Source organism: Mus pahari, chromosome 2 (assembly GCF_900095145.1).
Source record: "Mus pahari chromosome 2, PAHARI_EIJ_v1.1, whole genome shotgun sequence".
NCBI lineage: Eukaryota > Metazoa > Chordata > Mammalia > Rodentia > Muridae > Mus > Mus pahari.
The window spans coordinates 113,878,727-113,885,991 of NC_034591.1; the positions used below are offsets into that span (position 1 = coordinate 113,878,727).

Genomic DNA, 7,265 nt, shown 5'->3' on the forward strand with positions numbered 1-7,265 from the left:
GATAGGCTCAGATAGCTAAAAAGCTAATCAAATCTCCCCCTAAAAAAATAAATTCTGGGGGATGACATAAATAAACTGATAGTGGTGATTTGAATAGCCACCATAGGTTCATATGTTTGAACCTATATGTTTGGACCTGGTCCCCAGTTGGTGGAACTGTTTGGGAGGGATTAGGAATGTGATCTTGTTGGAGGAGATACATCATTGGGTAAGCTTTGATATTTAAAAAGGTTCCTTCCATTCCCAGTGTGTCTTTCTACCTCCAGTTTGTAGAACAAGATGTGAACTTTCAACTGTTCCTGCCATCATGGACTCTAACCCTCTGAAACCATAAGTTCAATCAAAGATGTTCCTTTATAAGTTGTCTTGGTCATAGCGTTTTTGTCTCAGCAATAGAAACATAACTAAGACAGTAAGTATCAGTAAATGGAACAGTTTAAGCCAAAACTATTTAATGTCAAAATCATTTCACCACCTTCATTTGATAAGATCAGATAGCTGGGGAAAGCAACCAAATTGTCTTCCCCCCAAAATAAATTCTAAGGCATGGCATAAATGAATTGATCTCATATAAATCTGCAGTTCCCATCATCTCTGGAAATGAAGGAGTCATCAGGAAAGGCTTGAAAATTGTCTCTATTTATAGCCCAGCCTCTCTGATGTGATATTATTTATCACTGTGGAAGGATTTGACCTTTAATAGAACTTAACATTTGAAACTCAAGTTCTCTGTCTCTGCCTCATCTGTCTTCCACTCATTTAACCAAGCTTCTATCATGTTGCTTAGTAGTTAGGCACCAACATGTGGGCAGGACCCTCCGAAACCCTATGTCTCAGCCTGTACCTGTGCTACTGGCTGCAAAAGCTTCTAGATCACATCTTTTACTAACATGCCTGCAACGTTTTCCATTTTCTCTCCTAGAAGTTTCTTATATCCCTACATCTTAACTTTCATGTTCATCTTGCTTCTATACGTCAAGTCATATACTTACAAAGTCTAGATTTGGTAATGGTAATTACTGAAATTTTTCATCACTTTAATATTATACTCTCTGGAACTTTAATCCCCAAAATGTTACTATCAGTATAGGTACCTCTTTTACAGGATAGGAAACTGAGGCTTCAAGTCAAATAATTTGTGAAAGCTTCATAATTAACTGCTATTTTTTTGGGAGATCTCATGCACAATCAGAAAATTAAGGTGATTGGGACCAATCAGTCATAATTACCTTGCACACTAATAATATACTGACGAATAAAACAATACGATGCTGAAGCTCTGCTTCAAAGACGACGCAGTGAAGAAATGAACAGAACAGACTGTAGACATAACAAGAGTGCCCAAGGACTGGCATCTGCTTTAAGGTGGAGACAGGTACCTAAATATTGACTAGATTATTCATTGCACCTTTGTAATATGTCTAAAACTTACAATATGAAAAGCATGGTAGTGTCGTCTTTTTGTACCGTAACAAACTGATGAGCACTGCTAATCAGCATTTGGAGATCATTCTGAAAATGTTTTATTATACATCCAGGTTTATGCAGGCATGACACGGGAAGGACAGACCTTCCAGCTTTAAATACAAAGGTCTCACTTTTGTCACCCACGTGTATGTTTTTTTCTAGCATCGCACACTTATCTTTGGGGAGAAACAATTACCCAGGCACTGTATTCCACTGTATGGTGTTATCTTTTAATTAACCCCTGTAGCCTCTCTCACTTAACCTAGTTTGAGAAGTGACAGCCACTTGAGCTTTCTAAATAATGTATGCCACTGCTCTTTTATTGGGTTTATTCAGTCAAGAACAATAGTTCGTGCTGTGGGGTGCAGCCCTCCAGAGATGGTTAGACTTTGGATCAGTGGTGATACTTGCTGAGACCATTGATGCTGCAGCTAACTGTCCCTCCATGACCAGAGCACTTAGCATTGTTCCCTGTATAAAACACAGACCCCGCCAACACATGCTCTGCTCGGGATGTTTCTGCATGGAAGCCATTTTGCATTTGCGTTGTAAAACCTCCCATCAGCTTGCAACATTCAGGGGTTGCAACGTGGAGGGAAGGTGGATGCTTACATCTCTGCCGAAGGTTCAAATGTGCCACTTTCTACTTAGAATTTTATCAGGATGCAATCAAAGCTCTATAAGCATGCATGTCCTGGGGCCCGGCAGTGCCAGATCTCAGAATCCATCATTCTGAGATACACTGGAAAGATACACAAAAACATTTACATAGTATGCAAGGATATTCAAGGCAGTGGGATTTAAAAACACTCTTTGGTAGTTGCAGCCTAACTTCATATGATATTGGTTCAACAAAATCATCAGACACTAAAAGTATTGATGTAATATATAGCTATGACGACAGAGAGTAGGGTGTTCCATTTATAAACATCAAATTACCAAGAACTATGTATATTGTGACTGTGTGATATCAATTTTATATATGTACACATATAAATGTTCTAGCATCCATGTCCATCCATGGTTGTGAAATTTATATATGTATATTTTATTTGAGGAGGTATTAGGGAAGGGTGCACAGCCTAAATCTGAGTCGATATTCGATATGATTTCTTTGTAGTAATTTCTCCCTCTCTGTAACTTCATATATATATATATATATATATATATATATATATAATGAAATACCACTGAATATAGTAGCCACATAAAGATTCTTGAAAGAAAATAATACCTAAGCCAGGTGTGGTGGCGCACGCCTTTAATCCCAGCACTCCGGAGGCAGAGGCAGGCGGATTTCTGAGTTCAAGGTCAGCCTGGTCTACAAAGTGAGTTCCAGGACAGCCAGGGCTATACAGAGAAACTCTGTCTCGAAAAACCAAAAAAAAGAAAGAAAAAAAAAAAGAAAATAATACCTAAAGCCTACTCTGTCTAAATGTGTTTCAAGAGTTCAGAGAAAAGGCAAGTGAAATAACCTTAGGGGAACACCATTCCAATAAAGAAAAGCCTTTCAGTATTAATTATTGAGCAGACAGAATGGAGAAAGTATCAGGAAAGAAGTGGAGGAAAGAGCCAAGAGTTATTCTGCCGGTGTCTGCAATAACCCAGTCTAGGAGTGACGGGTGAGATGGTCCCCTAAACCAGGGAAAGGTGATAGTACATTTGTCTCCCATCTTTTCATTGTGCCAGCTACTTGAGCTATATGTGTCAGATATTATGTACCCTTCAAGTTGGTGTTCCTACACAATAACCTTGGGTAGTTCAATGTCACGCCAGAGTCACACAGCTGGCAGCCTACGGGCTGAGAGGCCTGCTAGCACTGGCTTTAGCAGTTCTCCATTACAAAGAGGGTCCTAGAAAGCTAAAAAGAAAGAAAGAAAGAAAGAAAGAAAGAAAGAAAGAAAGAAAGAAAGAAAGAAAGGAAGGAAGGAAGGAAGGAAGGAAGGAAGGAAGAAAGGGGCAGTATCGCCTCTGTGTTATTGACCTAGGATAGACCTTAACAGTGTCGGGGCAAAGTTCTTGGAAGAAGCAGTTTAAAGCCAAACTGTGTGGGCCACACTGACACACTGAGGGGACATCTTTAGGAAGCACAGTCGAGCTTCTGTGATATCATGAGCAATTCAGCTCCAGGCCGATCTTAGCTTCCATTCCTGTTGCTATCAGATTAATTACACTTTGTGGCTTTTCCTAAATACACTTCAAATCAGGAAACCTACAGCTCAGCAGTCAGTCATTAAAGGATTTACACCGGAGTTCTCCGAAGCTCGTCTTCCAAGTGAAATAAAAGCCTAGAGCCTCCTTTATCTGTATAACAAACAGAGCATTAATAATAAGCAACTAAGATATTGTTTTAGGGCAAAATGGGCCTATATTGAAAATTTCAAATAAATTAAGGCAAAGAGACAAAAATGACTTCAAGAGCTTGGATAAATGTGCATTTTAAATAATGCACTTGTAGAATCATGGTAAATATAGATGCGGATTTTATTTAAAGAGAAGTCAGAATTAAAGGAAATTTTATATTACCTGATACATTTAAAATGCTGAACTGCTAAAAACTCGTATTTCCTATGTCCCCATGTACCACAGTTCTATGTAAATATGAGTATATGTATCTAGTCTACATTTTCCATTGTTCCCTATGACCTCATACCATTACATGCAGCTAATATCAGATATGGTTTCACAGCTAATCAATAAAACACAGTTTACATCAAATGACCAGAGAGTTGTCAATTTTTAAAAATCCCAGGCTCTCTTGTGGCTTTCTGACTTCAAAGACGCGCATTAAGATTATTAAGCAAGTAATGATTGATTTATTACATAACATTAAGAAATGTTTTCTTTGAAGCTCAAATTAAAAGGTCATGCACGCCCAGATTTTTCTTCAGGTTGTTAGTTAAAAATGTAGACTAGCTAATACTGCTGGCTGTGAAGGACACATAAAGGGGATTTGAAATGATGCTCCTTTCTGGGCAATATTTTTAATGAAATGTTTAACATTCTGGTGTGAATTAATAAGGCAGTTCACTATTTTCAAACAATGGGTGAACAATTAAGAGCCAATCCCGAGAACAAATTAGTGTTGCTGGTATTTCAAATGGCCATTGCTATAACAGGGGGACATTACTTAACAGCGATGAAAATAGCCATTTCCATCAAGCAATGGGATGCGGCAGACACATTCGGGGGATGGAATGTGGCAGCTGCTATTCCTAGAGATAAAGTTGACATTTTATGACGAAAGCGACGGGACCAGCTGTAACCTGAATTTGCTTCATGCCTTGTCAAGAAGTCACCCAAAACACAAGCCAGGGGGCTGAATGGTCTCCACAAAGCCAGTGAGCAGTGTATTTTCTCATGCTGCTTTCAAAACATGGCAGAAGAAATCAGTGCATTGTTTCTAAAGAGAGTCCGATGGAAGAAATTCACTCGCCTCATGAAGATGAGAAAACCCGTGCATCAAGCATCTGGTGACCAGACTCCATTTGGAGGTTCACTAGGGAAGACTGGTCTTCCAACCAGCTTCAAGGCCGATCTAGCGCTGCCCGAACACCTGTGTGCCCTAAATGATCAGGGCCTCGATCACGCACTAAGCTGGCACAACAAACAGAGTAATACATTGCCTCAAAAGTTCCTGTGCCAAAATGCAGATGTAAGTACTACAAGTGGCCAGTGGGAATACACTTTATTTCAGTCGCCAAGAGTCGTAGGAAGTGAAGATCATTTCTTACATGTTGTCAATTTTATGTTTATTTCCATGCCTTCTCAGAGGGCATTGCTTTTAATGCAGTGTCTTAGTTAGGATTATTATCGCTGTGATGAAGCACTACGACCAAAAGCAATTTGGGGAGGAAAGGGTTTATTTGGCTTCCATATCCTGAAGCACAGTCCACTGACAGAAGGCTGAGGGAGGAACTGATGCAGAGACCATGAGGAGGATGCTTACTGGCTTGCTCATCAAGGTTTGCTCCGCCTGCTTTCTTTTACAACCCAGGACCACCAGCCCAGGGATGCCCCACCCACAATGGGCTGGACCTTCCCCCGTCAATCACTAATTAAGAAAATGCCCCACAGCCCGATCTTACAGGGGCATCTTCTTAATTGTGATTCCCTCCTCTCAGATGACTTTAGCTTACGTCAAGTTGACATAAAACTAGCAAACACAGCCAGTTTCTCTGTGCTCTCATCTTTCCTTCCCAGGTCGCAAAGTTGTTTTGCTTGCTATTTGAGAAAACTTCTGTAATTTAATCCTCCACCTTCCAGCTCCCCCATAGAACAGACTACATGGCCAAATTGATGTGATGAAATGATAGGTTCAAAGAATAATTCATTATACTATCAAGATCTTGGCATGCCAATTGCTGCAAAGACTATTTTGAGCTGTCAGTTCTAAAGCACATATTTTTTCATTGACGGACATGCCAAGCGCTTGATGGAATAATGAATTGTTCCCATTGACATCACTGTCGCATACAACCCTTGGGCTCGGGGCAGCATTTTTCAGGCTTGATGAATAACAGGGCTGCTCTTTCCTCTGTGAGCGAAGGATAAAGTCAGGCTCGGGGAGTTGCTGAAGAAGACAATGGGGGTGGGGAGAAGAATGGGAAGTGCCCCGGAGACCATTCAAGGTCAGACTCCACTGTGTTACAATGTGTAACATTTCATCGTTTAAAATATCTAGATACATACTTAGATATGGACTGCCCAAAACAATTCCATCCAAGCATTCTGCTTTCTTGCTTAGAAATGTGGTGGGTTTGAGTGTTTCGTTTGTTTGTTTGTTTGCCTGCCTGCTTGCTTGCTTGCTTGTTTGTTTGGGGGAGGTGGTAATTTTGCTTTGTTTCTCTGACTTGGAAGATATTTGTTAAACCTTAGGAGTCTAAGTGTTCTGGCTCAGAGCACAAAAGAAACCACCCAAACCAAAACCTGGGGAACATTGTTCTCACAACTATCACAGGACTGCATCCAAGCTGCACTCTGCTCCCAAGACATCATCATCACCCATGCATCCCTGGAAGAGCACATCTCTATCACACCAGGCTAGGCAATGGCCTGTGAGACTTCCCACAAAACCAACTCATTGGGACCATCGAGAATAGCATTCAGGGCAATGACAAAAGTCACAGTCCACAGAGACAGGCATTGATGCACATGGGAACTCAGCATTTGAGTGAAGAACACTCCCCTTGTGTTTCTAAGGTAGAGCGTCATGTTGATGGGTTGCCAGGTTCTGCTTAAGACAGTAGTTTTCATGCCGGGCAGTGGTGGCGCACGCCTTTAATCCCAGCACTTGGGAGGCAGAGGCAGATGGATTTCTGAGTTCAAGGGCAACCTGGTCTACAGAGTGAGTTCCAGAACAGCCAGGGCTACACAGAGAAACCCTGTCTTGAAAAACCAAAAAAGAAGTCTACGGCCATACCACCCTGAACACGCCTGATCTCAGAAGCTAAGCAGGGTTGGGCCTGGTTAGTACTTGGATGGGAGACCACCTGGGAAACAAGGTGCTGCAGGCTTAAAAAAAAAGACAGCAAGCAGTTTTCAATCTGTGGGTCATGATCCCTTTGGGGTCCCATATCAGATATTCTGCATATCAGATATTTACAATTCATAAATATAGCAAATATAGTAAATGTAGCAAATATAGTTATGAAGTAACAAGGAAATAGTTTTATGCTTTATGGTGTCATCACAACATGAGGAACTGCATTAAAGGCTTAGAACCACTGCTCTTAAGGGCTTTCTCTGCCCATGTACCTGAGTCACTAATACCACAGTATTAAGACCCCAGCAAGCTG

At 40.9% G+C, this 7,265-nt stretch overlaps 1 pseudogene; it reads left to right on the forward strand.

Moving 5' to 3' along the window:
- The first annotated feature begins 6,875 nt into the window (after nucleotides 1-6,875).
- On the forward strand, nucleotides 6,876-6,983 carry LOC115063561 (annotated as a pseudogene).
- Nucleotides 6,984-7,265: the final 282 nt, after the last annotated feature.